This window comes from Lutra lutra, chromosome X (genome assembly GCF_902655055.1).
Source record: "Lutra lutra chromosome X, mLutLut1.2, whole genome shotgun sequence".
NCBI lineage: Eukaryota > Metazoa > Chordata > Mammalia > Carnivora > Mustelidae > Lutra > Lutra lutra.
In genome coordinates, this window is record NC_062296.1 from 59,068,412 (window position 1) to 59,086,225 (window position 17,814).

Sequence of the window (17,814 nt, forward strand, 5' to 3'; positions counted from 1 at the left end):
GATTTAGTTTTGTAAGAAACCACCAAACTATCTCTGTATCATTTTGCATTTCCACCAGGAATGAATGAGCGTTCCTGTTGCTCCATAACCTCACCAGCATTTGGTGTTGTCAGGGTTCTGGGTATTGGTCATTCTAATATGATGTGTAATAGTACTTCAGTTTTGTTTTAATTCGCACTTATCTGAGGACATATGAAGGACATCTTTTCATATGCTTATTTGCCATCTGGTGTATTTTCTTTGGGGGAGTTTCTGTTAAGGTCTTTGGTCCATTTGAACTGGGTTGTTTGTTTTCTTCTTGTTGAGTTTTTGGAATGATTTATGTATTTTGGATACGAGTCCTTTGCCAGATGTGTACATTGCAAATATTTTCTCCCAGCCTGTGGCTTGCCTTCTCAATCTCTTGACATTATCTTCCACAGAGCAGAAGTTTTTAATTTTAATGAAGTCAGCTTCTCAATTATTTCTTTCATACTATTGTGCCTTTGGTGTTATAGCTTAAAAAGTCATCACCACACTCAAGATCATATAGGGTTTTTCCCCTAGGCAATTCTTTTGTGGTCTGAGCACCCGATTTTAGTGTGGGGAAGTGGGGGTGGTTTTCCCACACCACCAAGCAATGCTCCAGACACCAGTTGGGTGTCTTAACAATTCAGCTCAATTCTGACACTGTTTACCTGGAGATAACACCAGATTCCATGGGTTGAAACTTTAATCTTATAAGACTGACCACCCCCTTCAGATGCCAGTTGCAGGCCCAGGTTGTCACCCAAGGTCCTTCTTGGATTCAATTAATTTGTTAGAGCAGCTCACAGTACTCAAAGAAACATTTCACTTACTAGATCACTGATTTATTATCAAAGGATAGAACTCAAGAATAACCAGATGGAAGAGATGCACAGAGCAAAGTGTGGGGAACAGGCACAGAGCCTCTATGCTTTCTCCAGGTGCACCACTCTCCCGGAACTTCTACGGGTTCACCAACCTGAAAGCTCTCCAAACCCTGTCCTTTTGGGTTTTTGTGGAGGCTTCATTATATAGTCATGATTGATTAAATTGATGCCAAGCAAGAACTATAACGTGGGGTTCCTGCTGGGGTGGATCAAGAAGCTCATGCAGACTGATGAAGAGATTGGGAAGGTGGCAGCGGCTGTACCTATCATTATCTCCTGGGTGCTTGAACTCTTCCAGTCACTGTTGACAAAGGCCTGCCAGGTGACCTGGTCTTGAAGCGCCAAACCATGACCACATCCCACCTGAAGCAGTGCCTTGAGCTGGAGCAGCAGTTTGACTTTTTTTTTTTTAAGATTTTATTTTATTTACCTATTTATTTATTTATTCATTTATTTGAGAAAGAGAGTGTGTGAGCAGGGGAAGGAACTCCAAATAGGAGAAGGATAAGCAGACCCAGAGCCCAGTGCAGAGTCCAACACAGGGCTCAATCCCATAACCCTGAGATCATGACCTGAGCTGAAACTGAAAGTCAGCCACTTAACCGACTGAGCCACCCAGGTGCCCCCAGCAGCCTGACTTCTTGAAGGACCTGGTGGCCTCTGTGCCTGAGATGCAGGATGACAGGGAAGATAACACCATGGAAAGGGCCAAGGGTCCCCAGAGGGACCAGAAGCCAGGCAACAATGCCTGGAGGAATGGGAGGATAGGAAGCAAAGGCAAGGACAAGAAGCTGTCAGGGATGGACGTGGAGCAGGAGGGTGGGTCAGAGGACATAGATGCGGACAGGGAAGATGAGACACCACGGGCTCCACCTCAGTCCAGCCACCCCCTGCCCACTTTTACAGTCCCCTCATGCCCTTCACTTTGACTTTGCCTTTGTTGCTAGCACCCTCTCTCCCCAGGTCCCTTAGCACCACCAGATATAGAGGATGAAGAGAACTGTGACTCTCAGAGCCCTCTCTCCTCCCAGGCCACACCCACTTTTGGTTGATTTTTAGTTGCTCTGGGTGGAGAAGAGAAAATAAAGTTGTTCTTAGATTTATTTAAAAATTAATATCTCAGCAATTAAACTCAATTTGCCACCTTTCTCCTCACTCTGGAGGTGGGGGTTGGGTGGGGTGAGACCAAGCACCAACCCTCCAATCATGTAGTTGGTTCTCTTGGCAACCAGTAACACCCCCCCCTACTTAGGTGAGCTAAGGGCTTTCTGAAGATCGCCTCATTAACATAACAAAAGATACCTTTATCACCCTTATCAAAGGAAGACCAAAGGGTTTTAGGAGCTGTGAGCCAGGAACTGGGACTAAGACCAAAATATATGAGAAATACAGTTTGGTCATCTGAATGACCAAATAGGTATTCCTTGTAAGTCACAATATCATGGATCTCTTTTAGGAGTTTTATACTTTTGCATTTTATATTTAGGTCTGTGATTCATTTTGAGTTAATTTTGGTGAGGGATGTAAAGTCTGTCTAGATTCATTTCTTTGCATGGGAGTATCCAGGTGTTCTGCACCATTTGTTGAAAAGACTGCCTTTGCTCCATTGACTTGCCTTTGCTCCGTCAAAGATCAGTTGACTAGACTTATGTGGGTTTATTTCTGGGCTCTCCATTCTGTTCCATTGGTCTATCTGTCTGTCTTTTGCCAGTACCACATTGTCTTGATTATTGTAGTTTTATCGTAAATCTTGAAGTCAGGTAGTGTCAGTCCTCCAAATTTGTTCTTCTCCTTCAGTATTGTAGTGGTTATTCTGGGGTTATTGTCTGTCTGTACAAACTTTAGAATTAGTTTTCCAATATCCACAAAATAACTTGCTGGGATTTTGATTGGGATTGAATTAAATCTATAGACCAAGTTGAGAAGAAATGACATCTTGACAATATTGAGTCTTCTTATCCATGAATACAGAGTATCTCTCCATTTATTTAGTTCTTTAATTTCATTCATTAGTTTTGTGCAGTTTTCCTCATATAGATCTTGTACATATTTTGTTAGATTTATACCTAAATATTTAATTTGGGGGGGTACTAATGTAAGTGAAATTATGTTAATTTCAGATTCTACTTGTTCATTGCTGGCATATAGGAGAGGGATTGACTTTTGTATATTACCCTTGTATCTTACAACTTTGCTATATTCACTTATTAATTCCAGGAGGGTTTTTTTTTTCTTGGTCATTCTTTTGGTTTTTCTACATGGACAATCATGTCCTCTGTGAAAAATAGCCACTTTTATTTTTTCCTTCCTGTGAATATATTTTTATATTAAGAAATTGAGAGAGTTTTCCATTAAGAAAAGTATAAAGGATAAAGTATGAAGGATATACTTCAAGCTGAAGGAAAGTGATCTCAGATGGAAAAATATGAGATGAGAAAAGAGAAGAGCAAAGAAAATGGCAAAAAAAAATAGGGGTAAATCTAAAGGCAATTTGAATGTATAAAATAATGTCTTACAAGGTTATCAAAAAACCAAGTTCATTATAGAAGTCAAAGCTCCTGGAAGTAGTTAATGAATTTACAAGGTTTCAGAATACAAGGATAATATATAAAAATATAGTGTATTTCCATATATTAGTAATAAATTATTAAAACTTTTTTTTTTCTCAGCTCCTTTACAAACTGTGGGCCTTTGCTCAGGGAGCTGTCTGGGACACCTGCTCTTGGTATAAGCCCCCTATAAACACTGCCTGAACCTTAAAAAAACAAACAAAACAAAACTCCAATTTTTAAAAAGCATACCATTTAAAACAGCTACAGTAAACATGAAATATTTATGGATAAATCTATAAGATATGTGCAGTATCTGATATTGAAAACTACAAAACAATGCTGAAAAAAATCAAATAAGACCTAAATTCATAGAAAAATATACCTGGCTCATGGCTCTGAAGACTCATTATTGGTAAGATGTCTATTTCCTCCACAAGGATCTATAGATTTAATACAATCACAAAATTTTCAGCTAGATTTTTTTGTAACTATCTAAAATTAATTCTAAGGTTTAGTTGAATTATAAGGAAACCCAAATAGGAGAAACAATTTCGAAAAAGAAAAATACAGTTGATGGGGCACCTGGGTGGCTCAGTTGGTTGAGCATCTGCCTTCAACTCAGGTCCTGACCCCCAGGTCCTGGTGGGCTCCCTGCTCAGTGGGGATCCTGGTTCTCCCTCTCCCTCTACCCCTCCCCCTGCTCACGCTCTCTCTCTCCCTCAAATAAATAAATAAAATCTTTTTAAAAAATAACAAAAATGGGGTGCCTGGGTGGCTCAGTGGATTAAGCTTCTGCCTTTGGCTCAGGTCATGATCTCAGGGTCCTGGGATTGAGCCCCGCATCGGGCTCTCTGCTCAGCAGGGAGCCTGCTTCTCCCTCTCTCTCTGCCTGCCTCTCTGCCTACTTGTGATCTCTCTCTCTCTGTCAAATAAATAAATAAAATCTAAAAAAAAAGATATGATCATCATTAAGTCACTAAGGAAATACAAATTAAAACTGCAATGAGTTACTACTCTACACCTATTAAAATGGCTCAAATAAAAAATACTGACCATACAAAGTTTTAGTGTAGATATGGAACAATCAGAACAGTCATTCCTGATGGAAATGCGAAATAGTACAGTCACTCCAGAAAACAGCTTGGCATTTTCTTTCAAAGTTACAAGTACACTTACTATATGACCCAGTAATCCCACTCCTGAGGATGTATTGTTTACTCTAGAGAAAAGTAAACTTCTGTTCCCACACAAAACCTGTACATGGATGTTAATAGCAGCTTGAGTTACAGTAACACCAAACTAGAAACAACCCAAACGTCCTTCAGTAGGCAAACAGATAAACCAACAGCAGCACATCCATAAAATGAAATCTTACTCTGCAATAAAAATGAGCAAACTATGGGGCACCTGGGTGGCTCAGTGGGTTAAGCCTCTGCCTTCGGCTCAGGTCATGATCTCAGGGTCCTGGGATTGAGCCCCACATCAGGCTCTCTGCTCAGCAGGGAGCCTGCTTCCCCCCACCGTCTCCACCTGCTTCTCTGCCTACTTGTGATCTCTGTCTGTCAAATAAAAAAATAAATCTTTTTTTAAAAAAATGAGCAAACTAGAGATCCACGCGCAAACATGGGTGTATTTCAAATGCATTTTCCTAAGTGAAGGAAGCGAGATGCCCAAAAGGTCTCACATGGTAAAATCTCATCTCCATGACATTCTGGAAAAGGCAAAACTGCAGGGAGGGAGAACAGATATGTGGTTACTAGGGTTAGGGGAGCAGGAATGTTTGACTCTAAACCAAGCAGGTTGAAGTAGTATTGAGGGGTGAGGAAGCTTTTCTGTATTCTGATCTCGATGGCAATTACACAGCTCTATGCATTTTGTCAAAAATCAGAACTGGACACCAAAAAAGGGGAATGTGACTGTATGTAAATAACAAAACTAAGCAGAGGTAATGCTCATATGCCTTATGCACCACAGAAATAAGGTTTAAAGAGTGACTACACATCAGGGTTGGAGTGATGCTGTTGTCCAGTCTTTAAAAACATTGTTTTTACTTTAAAAAAAAAAAGGGTAAAAATGTGCTGCATTCTTTGTTCATTTGAACGAGGAACAAACAAATCGTTTCAGAAGCATTCCTTAGATTGTCCTAAATGCAGGTGTTACGACATGAATCGTAACTGTGATGGACAGTTGATGGATTTGTCTACAGTATCTTTTATATTTTATCAGGACAATCTACAGGACTTTTGGAGCTAGAGCCTTTAAAAGATAATGACTCAGGTAAGCCCTTCTGTTCAGTTTTGTAAACAAAGAGACCACTTGAAGAAAATGCTATGCCTTGTGCTAACATATATGTAGCTTAAAAATAATTACATTTGAGATCTGTTGAATGTACACATCACACTAAATTTTCTTTTCAAAAGTATCATGTCATCATTTAATCTGGCAGCAATTCTTTAAGTCACTGTAGAACTCCCAAGAGTGACTCGTAGCCTCACGGAAGCGACACCCCCCACAGACAGTCTCACCAACATAGGCAGACCCACATATACACACACACACTCCCATATGCACTCACATGTAGACACATATGCATAAACATAATGTATACACATGTAAAACACACAGGCGTGTACATGCATGTTCACACACAGCAGGCAAACACACAAGCACACCGCCCCCAATGGTGTGTGTACTTTCTTTCCCCCCTCAAAAATGTAGATCATCTGTCAGAATCCAGAGGGTAAGAATTGTTTTTTAAGGGTATGGTGTCTACCTTAAATAAAGGGAACTTCTGCCTCAAATCCTTTTTTGAAATAAGCTGGCTATGAATGAAAAACCGAGGAAGGATCAAGCAATACTTGGGATTTTCAGCTAAATTCTTTAATAATAACCAAACGTAATCCATTTAGGTTTGGGATGTTCACTCTTGGAACTCAGCCACGGCACTGTGAGGAATCCAACAGCCCCACCTCCCCACCACCCTCAGTCCTAGCTGAGCTCCCAGCTGGCAGCCAGCATGGACTTGTCATGTGTGAAGGAGCCATCTTGGAAGCCGATCCTCCAGCCCTTAGTCAAGCTGCCCCAGCTGATGCCATGTAGGGCGGATACAAATGCCCCTGCCAAGGCCTGCCCAAATTTCAGACTTGTGAGCAAAAGAAACGGTTGGTTTTATTTTAAACCAGTAAGCGTTGGGGTGATTTGTAATGCAGCAATAGAAAACTTTTAAGTGCAGAATAAAAAGATATTAAAATGATTTTAATCTTCTCTCCCTTTGACACTCTCTTTCTCCATTCTGCCATGCTGCAAACTCACATTTCACAATTCACCACACACACACACACACACACACACACACACCACACGCGCATGCACACACACACACACACACACACTACCAGAATAGTATCAAAGAGAGATAACTGTTGGGAAAGCTAGAGGAGAGGACAAGAGAGAATAAACTCATGAGTATGGTAACTCTGTTTGGAGTAGTAAATGTTAAGAAATCACTTTCACTATTTGAGTCAAGCATGAGTGGTAGCTTAGGGGAGGTGTGTCCACAGGGTGATCTTCAGGGCAGAATTTGGAGAGGTGTTTTCGGGGTAGGGGGTGGGGTCCAGACTTTGTGGTGTCGATTTGGAAGTGCCACTGCCGGAAGATGGACTTGTTTTGCTGAAGTTAATGATATTATGGGTGGCTGTTGTTAAGACAGAGAACCTCTGGAATGAAAATAAATCTACTCTAAAATCTTTCCCAGAAGAGGGAGGGTTGGTTCTTGTGGTAAGGATCAAGGGTTGACAATGTTTATATATCAGGGATATTCCCAAATGAGTATGATAGGGTGAAAGACGCCATTTTGAGTCATTGACTAAGGGCAGGAGTTGGTGGTTGGAAGTCCCTGGAACTGAAGGCATGGTCCTGTTTTCCCTTTCTCAAATGGTAGTCATTAAACTATTGCCTTTAATACTCATTTCAGGGGTGCCTGGGTGGCTCAGTGGGTTAAGCAGCTTCCTTTGGCTCAGGTCATGATCTCAGGGTCCCAGGATCAAGCCCCGCATTGGGCTCCCTGCTCAGCAGGGAGCCTGCTTCCCCCCTCTGCCTTCCTCTTTGCCTACTTTTAATCTCTCTCTCTGTCAAATAAATTTAAAAAATCTTTAAAAAAATACTCATTTCAATAAATATTTATGGAGCATCTATTCTATGTAAGGCACTGGAAATAAGATGGTAAGTAGATCAAATATGGTCCCTGCCCTCATGGAATTTATAAATTAGTTGGGGTGGGACAGAAAATAATTAAAGATGATATAAACAGATACACTTGATTCTTGAGCAATGCAGGGATTAGGAGGAAACCAACACTCCCCGCCCCCATGGTTGAAAATCCATGTATCACTCTTGAATCCCTAAAAACTCAACTGCTAATAGTTTACTATTAGTAACTTCTTGACGGGAAGACTTACTGATAACAAAGACTTGATTAAAACATATTTTGTATATTGTAGGAGCCCAGAGCAGGCTGCCCCAAGATGGGCCACTTTGACATAAAGATTATTTTGAGTTGAAAGTCATCAGAACCCAGCAGTTGCAGGAAAAGTTCTCTCTCTGCCCCTCAACTGCCTAAATTTGCATGGAAAAGGAGAACCTGTACTAGGAAGTGAGCTATTAACAGCGACTCCTCTTTACTTGAGGAACTCACCTGCATCATAGGGCAAACTTGTTTTACCAAACATCTCCTTTCACCTGCTAATGGCCTCCCTCCCCAACCCTTATCCCTCTCCTTAGCTCATATAAGCTTGATGTTGCTTCATTGTCTTTGGAATTTAAAAAAAATTTTTTTAAAGATTTTATTTATTTATTTGACAGACAGAGATCACAAGTAGGCAGAGAGAGAGGAAGGGAAGCAGCAGGCTCCCTGCTGAGCAGAGAGCCTGACGTGGGGCTCCATCCGAGGACCCTTGGATCATGACCTGAGCCGAAGACAGAGGCTTTAACCCACTGAGCCACCCAGGTACCCCTGTCTTCGGAATTTTATGTCTATGTGGATTCTCCATATATACGCCTATTAAATTGGATTTTCTCCTGTTAATCTGTCTCATGTCAATTTGATTCTAAGGTCCAGCTAGAAGGACAATAGGATGGAGGAAGATGTTCCTCTCTGACAATGTCATATGTATAATATACCATATCTTACAATAAAGTAAGCTAGAGAAAAGAAAATGTTATTAAGAAAATCATAAGGAAGAGAAAATACAGGTACAGTATTGTACTGTTTTATTAAAAAAAATCCATATGTAGCTAGATCTGCATAGCTAGAACCCCGTGTTGTTTAAAGGTCAACTGTAATTCGAAATGATGAGAAGTATTAAGGGAAGCACACAGTTCTTTGGGAGGGAGAATCCGGAAACCAAATTCATAGCCTCCACTTTCTGGGTGTTTACAATTTTTCTTTTCACCTCACCTTTTCACACCTTCCAGGAATACTTTGACAGGCTCTTTATTCCTCAGCTTTTGAGTGCTTACAAATGATTTAATTTATTTGTGTATATATAGCTTTGAAAGGACAGTTAAAATAGGTAAACAGCAAATATACATATTCAAAGGTCTTTAAAGTTCACCTGATTGTCAATAATGAAGTTCCATCTGGATGTTGAGGATATGGGCAAAATAGGACTTAAGAATTAACAACCTCTGCCTTCAAGGATTTCACCCTCTCTGGTAAAACAAAGACAGTCCACATTGATGTGGAGAACAAAGGCAAAAGAAAAAATTAAATTTCTTTAAAACTTACAGCCCACTGACAAGTCCTTGAGACAAGCAGAGGGACCTTCCTCTAGGAACTCAGCTGCCTCGGTGTTAATACTTTGCTAAGGGCAAAAGGCAATCTTAGCTTACCCAGTATCCAGACCCCTCAGGATCCTATAAGTCTCTTTCAGCATATAAAGATTCCATTGGAAAATTCCTTTATTTCTACCCCCAAGATATATGTTAGCAATCATCCTCCAAGCATATGACCCACTGATATCCATCTGAAGGGTCTCACAACTAAGGTTTTACTAGACAGTAGTAAATGACCTTTTCCTAAAAATAGCCAGGCCCTCAAGGTCCTGGAATTCTTGCTTCTAAAATTCCTTAGAGACTTAATGCTATCCCTAATTCTCTCTCAACTTGAAAGTATGTAATCAATTGCTCCTGACAATCCCAGTGCAGCCCTTTCTGCCCATGGGTCCTGTCCCTGTGCTTTAATAAAGCCACCTTTTTGCACTGAAGATGTCTCAAGAACTCTTTCTTGACTGTGCTCCAAAACCCAAAATTTCTGCATCACACATGACTCAGAGTCCTTCCATAAGACCTAACACACCATTATAAAATCCTAGATTGTGGTGAACTGGCCCTCAATGCTGAAACAACTCAGGGAAGCTATGATGAATGTGGTGTCACCAAGAGGCTATAAGGAGGAGGTAGGTTGGGGAAAGTGTGTTGTTGTTTAGTTAAGGTATGGGGCAATGCAGAGAGAAGCATTCCAAGTGAGGAGAGGAACAAGATTCCAGACTCAGTGATGGAATGGGTGTAGTGAATAGAAGTAGTTAAGTTCTCATTGCATTCATGAAGCTTTCTTTTACCAATGGGTGTAGATGAAAACAGAGCTTTGATAGGAGGGTTTTTAATGAGTATAACCAAAATGGGGAGGATGGGGGTGGGGTATAGGGTTGTGTATGAGGTGAAGTTATTTGATCAGTCATTTAAAAATGCACAAACTTGGGCGCCTGGGTGGCTCAGTGGGTTAAGCCGCTGCCTTCAGCTCAGGTCATGATCTCAGGGTCCTGGGATCGAGGCCCGCATCGGGCTCTCTGCTCAGCAGGGAGCCTGCTTCCCTCTCTCTCTCTCTCTGCCTGCCTCTCCATCTGCTTGTGATCTCTCTCTGTCAAATAAATAAATAAAATCTTTAAAAAAAAAATGCACAAACTTTTAAATATGAGCACATGCCCAATGCAGGTTCCTTACCCTTTTAGTCTATTAGGTTGGACAGTATGAAATTGTTAACATTTAATCATTCAGCCTGTAGAAATGTCAATGTCATATGCTTCAACCTAATCATTAAACATTTGTATTTGTTACCATGTCCATCTTCAGGCAGTTCTGTACTCTTTGGAAGCTGGGAATCTAGAAACTACCAAAGATATTTTGCTATTATACTTGTTGGATGCTGGGAAGTGCCTCTTAGATCCTCCTTCAGGGGAAAAAAAAAAACATCCTCCTCACCACTTAAGGCCAGCCTCTGGGAATATTGCTGACAGTCCTCAGCTCTTGGCTGTCTTCAATGATTGCTTCAGATGCCAGAGTTACCCTGAACAAGGTCATACCCCCTTCCCAGGGCAGTCCACACCTAATGACTTATCCCAGAAGTGGTCTTAAGGTTTAATTGTTTAACTTCAACCCATAATAACTTTAAAGAATTATCTTCGGAGCTGTCAAGTCAGCTGAGACCTCTACTGACTTTAAAACACAGCTTAAATGCTCCCTCCTCCCAATATTTTTTTCCCTCCACCTCTCCCATGGGTGTTGACCCAAGCCCTCTCTACCAATCTTATTGCACTGCAGACTCTGTCTCAGAGTCTGCTTCCCAGGGTACCTGACCCATACAGTTGGTGCCAGATCTGAGACATTTAGGAACTAGATCACCTGCCCCCCAACTGGCAATGAGAATTGCATCACCAGTGATAGGTGGGACATAGGGAGCTTTTGGCACAAGATAGGAGTACTGTCAAAACTTTCACTGTGGGTGAAATGGGATGGTATCATGGTGGAAATGAATGTACCAGCTGATGCTATGATTCACAGATCTAAGAAATATGAAGGAAACAATAAGTGTTCCCAGAGTGCAGGGATACAAGAGCACTTGGCTTCAAGGTCCCAGACAGAGCAGGTTCGGCCACTCAGCACTGACAAAATCCGAAGGGAGAGGGTCTCGTGAAAGAAAAGAATTTATTTCAGTGAGACCAACAGTGGGAAGACCGCGGACCAGCATCTTAAAGTTTGTCTCCAAGGTGTTAAAGATACTTCTAGGTTTATATAAGCAAAATGTGGGACAAAGGTTGGTGGTGTAGAGGCCACTTTGAGGCAAACAAGCTTGAGTGATGGAATGTAGAAAGGGCCCAAAGTGACCCCCTGGCTGAATACAGACAGGCCCATCAGGCGACCCACCTCAAGATCCATCCATAGGCCCTAACTAACCATGGGCTACTTAAAACCAGGCACAGTTACCAAAAAAGGGAAGATTCCATGTGTTCTCGTACCTCCTTCTTTTCCCCCTTTAAGAACACCCACTGCCTCATGGCAGTCCTGGCATGCTGTCCTGCCCACTCCTCCCTTGTGGTATATTCAGTAAACTTCTATCTCCTTTGCTCTGTCCCAAGTGAATCATTTTACCTCCTGCGCCACTGGCTTCCACTCGATTGTCACTCCACATTTGGGGATCCCTATCCAATTGAGAGACACCCTGTGTAGATACCATATGTGGGTACTGTAGGTGGGCGGTAAAGGTCAGGTCGATCATTGTCTAGGGGTCAATCACAGGAGGTCTTGCTGGGTCAGCGCAGAACCTATTGTGTGAGGGGGTAGTTTCAGTCCCCATCATGGGATGCTTTGCTCACAGGGTCTTTGGCCTGAGTTAAGAGATCAGCTGGATAGAAGAACTGAATCAATTAGAAGTACAGACTAAGGTCAAAATGGAGATAGGTAAAGTCTTCTTTCGTTAGGACAGAATTGGATAGACACTGAAGAACAGGCCTAGGACTTCATTTAAAGAGTAACAGAGCTCCAAAGAAGATAAACTTTAAAAATAAGATCTGTAATGCCAAGTTTGTGATATTTGTTGGAAAAGAATAGGACTCAGACATGAAGGATGAAGACAACTGTGTTGATACGCTCAGTGCCTTGAATCCGCAGATTCCCCTGAATGTTCCAGATTCTCTTCCCTTATAAAAAGCTAATTCTCCTTACTTGTTTGAAGATGATGTTGCTTCTGCAACATTAAGAAACATGAGACCACCCGTCTCCCTCACCGCCCAGGGTCTGTGCTCAACCCCCTTCTGGTCAGTAGGCCAACGACTAGGGTGGAGATACATCACAGCTTGGCCAAGGAAATTCTGGCCTGATAAGGTAGTGAAAGATATGATTCTGGCATGTTTTTTTTTAAATTTAATTTAATTTATTTATTTGACAGACAGAGATCACAAGGAGGCAGAGAGGCAGGCAGAGAGAGAGAGAGAGAGAAGAGGAAGCAGGCTCCCCGCTGAGCAGAAAGCCTGATGCGGGGCTCGATTCCAGGACCCTGAGACCAAGACCTGAGTTGAAGGCAGAGGCTTAACCCACTGAGTCACCCAGGCGACCCTGGCATATTGATTTTTTAAGCTTCTTTTTTTTAAAACTGTAGACAAAAGAGAAGCCCAAAGAGCTTCAAAACCAGTAGAAATTGCCCTTCTGTAAGAGTCATTTACATGCACAAGGAAAATCTCCACTTACAAAGCTCTTTCTGAATGTACCAGGAAGATAGTGGTGGTGGTCTGGGGAGGGGTGACTCTAAATCTCTGGAAACTTTTATCAATGGAGGAGACTGACAACCTAAATCTGCATAACAAACATACTCCTGTTTACTGTGCTTTGCCTTATGACCTCCCCTGACTGACCACCCCTCCCCCCCACCATCTTCTGCCTTTAGCTGAGGATGGTATTTAAGGTGGTGGCTTCAGCGATTTGGGGAAAGACTCAGTTTTCCTGGGTCTCTCCCTTATATACAGGAGGTATACATGTTTCTAAGTGTTTTTCTCCTGTTAATCTGTCTTCTATCATTTTAATTATTAGACCGGCTGGAAAATCTAGAAGGGAAGAAAGAAAAAGTTTCCCACTACTACAGTAAGAAAGGAGCTCTACCTTAAAGGAGATGCTGTTCCTGGCCAATATGCACTGGCCTGAGTTGGGGGAATATGTGTGATTCTGAGGGCACTTAACTAGGCGGGGGAAGTTGAAAAATGGGAGAGTTTAGTGATTTAGAAGCATTCTTACAGGAAATAGGATTTGACTCCATGGCAAGGACTTCAAGGATGGTTCTTTTTTTTTTTTTCCAAGATTTTATTCATTCATTTGGGAAAGATAGAGAAAGAGAGAGAGAAAACAAGTGGGAGAAGGGGCAGAGGGAGAAGGAGAACCAGGCTCTGCTGAGCAAAGAGCCTGACTTGGTGCTCTATCCCAGTACCCTGAGATCATGACCTGAGCCGAAGGCAGACGCTTAACCCACTGAGCCACCCAGGCACACCCAAGGATTGTTCTTTTTGCACACATGACAGTGCAACAATTCTTCTTAAGTTAGGTAGAGATATCAGAATTGTAATGGCAAGTAGTGGAAAATATGTGACAGAAGTGGGAGTGCTAGAGTGGGTATATTATGTAAGTCCAGAAAACCCACTGGAGGCCTGTATTGAGAGGACTAAGAGGGCACACCATTTACCATCACAATCACCAGAAATATCATAACATTAGAATCCAGGTAGCTGGGCCCTAACCATCAGTAGCTAGGTTGATATAATTATAGTAATGAGCAGCAAGTTTAAAAGCCAGGTGACCCTGACCTTCAAAGAGTAATGGAGACGTTTAACAGGACATGGCATTACTAGGGGAAAAATAGAAGGCAGCAACTCAGTTCATAAAATCAGGTGAAATCAAGGACAGAGGATCGGGTGGCTGAGCAGTTATGCCAGTAAGGTCCCTGTTTCTTGCCCAGTTCCTGGACTTGAGTCAGTTTTTGGAACCTGAACCTATTGACTGAAAGAAAGGTGAGTCATTAGAAGGAAGGATCCTGCAACACTATGGTAAGTAGGCCAGTAATGATTATCCCAGTCCAATCCAAGCGGGACCCACAGCTATTGACTTAAGTAACTACACACTAAAGAAGGGGTAGTATCCAAACATTTTGAGAACTGCTAGGCACAGAATCCAAGTTGACATTGCTATCTGACTGCCTGAAGCATCATTATGAACGGTCTATGAGAGTGGGAGGAAATGAGAGCCAGGTTGTGGTTCAGATCTGGATCACAGTGGTTTCACTGGATCTATAGACCCACCCAGGCATTTCTTTGACCCTGAAATGTATCATTGAGATGGACACCCTTAGTAGTTGGCACAAACACCAAGATGAGAGCTATCATAGTGGCAAAGTCCATGTGGAAGCCTCTAAAATTGCCCTCCTGCACAACAAAAATAGTAAACAAAACCCAACATTCAATCATAGGGAAAATGGCAGGCATTAATGCTTCCTTAAAGAATGAAGGGGGGGATAGTCTTCACCCTATCTTCATTTGGGTAATCATCGGGGTCCTTGTAAAACCTGGACAAACCCAGGAAGATAAAAGTGGGCTGTCACAAACCAAGCAGTAGCCCCAATTTCAGCTGCTTGTGCGGGGGATAATATCCTTGCTAGATCAACTGAACATGACCTCAGGGGCATGCTATGTGGCTGTTGATCTGGAGATGGTATTCTTTTTTTATTTTTTATCAGAAAGAGCTTTTATTCACTGGTAACATACAACAGAATACATTTACAGTCTTGCCCCAGGGATATGTTAATTCTCCTGTGCTCTTTCACAAAATAGTCCAAAGAGAACTAGATGAGATCTATATCCTGCCCATCATCATAATGGTCCATTCTATTGATAACATCATGCTAATCTAACTGGCTCAGAGAAAAACATGCCTGCAACATTGCCAACGTTAAGACACACACACTCCAGAAAGTGAGAGATAAACCCTATGAAAATTCAAAGGACCACCACAAAATTAACTGTTTTGGTACTTCAGTGGTCCAGGGTATGCCAGCACCTCCCCTCAATAATAAACATTTTTGCATTTTCCTCTTCTCACCACAAAGGAGCACGTCCCCTCACAAGTCTGTTTGCACTCTGGATGTACCTGGAAAAGTACTCCCATCTTTGAATAGTGCTATGACCCATATACTGGGTGACACTAAATTCTGCCAGCTTTAATTAAGGCACAGAGCAGGGAAAAAAAGCTCGGTAGCAGGTCCAGTCTACGATGTAAACAGCCCTGTTGTTCGAACCATGTGACCTAGAAGATCTTGTACTAGAGGTATCATTGAAGTACTAGTGGGAAAAATCGTGCAGAGTTTATAGTAATCCCCCATCAGAGAATCTCAGTACAGATCCCTGGGCTTCTGGGGAAAAGCCATGCCATATATACTTTTCAAAAAACTCCTGGCATCTCCTGATAGAGATGGAGGACCTGATCACTGGAATATGATGTCATCATGAGGCTTGACTAACTCATCTGGAGTACTATCTTTCTTCCCCCCAATTTTTTTTTTTTTGCAAAGCACTTTCAGAGACACCCTACTCATCTGCCTGTTGAGGTATTTTTGTATCTAATCCTCAAGGGTTCCTCAGATCTAGAATTCCAGCCCAATGTGCTATATGAGCAACTGGCTTTCTGAAGCAAAAAGCACTGTTTTGCAGCATTTGCCTCTTTCCATGATATTAATACAACCCCCATGGCTGATTTTAAGTTGCTGAGCTGACATGACTGCCTGCAGGTCTGGGAAGAGATACATGGTGGCCGCCATTACAGAGTGTGTCCATCCTACAGATAGAATAGCTGTTAACAACTTCAGAAAATGGATAATAGTGGCGCCTGGGTGGCTCAGTGGGTTAAGCATCTGCCTTGGGCTCAGGTCATGATCCCAGCGTCCTGGGATCAAGCCCCACATTGGACTCCCTGCTCAGTGGGGAGCCTGCTTCTCCCTCTCCCCCTACCTGCGGCTCAACCTGCTTGTGCTCCTTCCCTCTCTATCAAATAAATAAATAAAATCTTAAAAAAAGGAAAATAGATAATAAAAACATTTAGTGAAGAGAAAAAGGAAGTGATGAGTTTCGAGTTTCAAGTATTTGTTTCCTTTGTATATAATTTAACTGTAAGTTTATGTAATTTAAGTTTTAAAAATGTCTTTCACAACCATCTCAAAAAATTTCCTGAAAATTTGAAAATTGCTATTTGCAGCTGGTATTAGCTAGTTCCAGTGCACTTGTGAAAGTGTCTCACCTTGCGAGATTTTCGTTAGGTGTGGGAGGTCTTATAAGTAAATGCAATTCTTAGTCATTTTTGGCCCAAGATTTTTGATCCTTCAGTGGATCTTTCTTACTATCTTTTGGAGTTTCCTAATTGCTATTTCAATGAACTGATTCTTGTTTCCTTGGGACCTTTCCAAACTAAATTATAAGCCTTTTTAAGGAAATAAACAGGTTTTTGTATTTTTATTTGTTTGAAAGTCAGGATCTACATATTCCAAATTAATCTAATAAACTGCTCAGATGCACGATGTTTTCATTTTTAACATTAGTTGTTTTCACTAGTTACTTTTTAGGCTGATAGGAAATGAATGTCATAAATGGATCTAATACCATTTTTAAAAAAAGTATTATTCTCATTTTTAATGTTCCTCCAATCTGCTACTTAATTAACCAGAAGTTCCAAAAAATGTTTACAACTTGAAACTTCCCTTAGCCTTAGAAAATTGAAAAACACCACTGAATCATTTTAAGTGGATTCCTCAGAAGGCATAGCTTTTTCATCTGACTGATTTCATACATTGATATTCTCAGCTGAGTTTTATCCCTGGAAACATATCACTGAAATGATAAATAAGTAACTTTCATGAAGAATGTAACTGTACACTCTCTCTATAAAGTTCTAACCATTAGAGAAATCATGAATGTACTGATAATGTCTCAAAACATTCAAGAAACTATTTAGGTAAATTTAACAGAGTCCTAGATTAATGAGAGTAAATTTTGAGTACCCAGAGTCTAATCTCTATATTAGAGTAAATGTCACCTATCATGGCAATGTTCTACACTTATTCCATCTACACTGTTGAATGACTATTTTCAGGGAACATAAATGTCAGTCCTATTAAAAATACATGATTATAACTAGCTATATTTGTGGGGGGAGGGAGAAAGAGAGAGATAGGTACACATACATACATATCTTAGTCGTGGAGTAAATGTACTGAGATTTTTTTCCATTTTACAGCTTTCTTTTTCTGATAGACCTTAAATATTGACAAATTTTCCCAATAATTAATGACTATACAGAAAGATTAATATTAGCTAATAATAAAGGAAACCCCAGGTCCTCTGTGGCTTAAAGGGTTGTCTGGAATTATTATATTTATTTTGAGTGAAGATTCTTCTAATTACTTCATTTCTTCTTAGTTGGTGTATTACAAAATAAATTAGGTATAATAATTATTAGTATTCATTTTTTACTTCTCCCGATATTGGTTTAAATTAAACAGAGGTGCCTGA

The 17,814-nt window shown here is 41.1% G+C and overlaps 1 pseudogene; it reads left to right on the plus strand.

Annotated features, from left to right (window-relative positions):
* The first annotated feature begins 1,059 nt into the window (after nucleotides 1-1,059).
* Nucleotides 1,060-1,945, plus strand: LOC125091503 (dr1-associated corepressor-like; annotated as a pseudogene).
* Nucleotides 1,946-17,814: the final 15,869 nt, after the last annotated feature.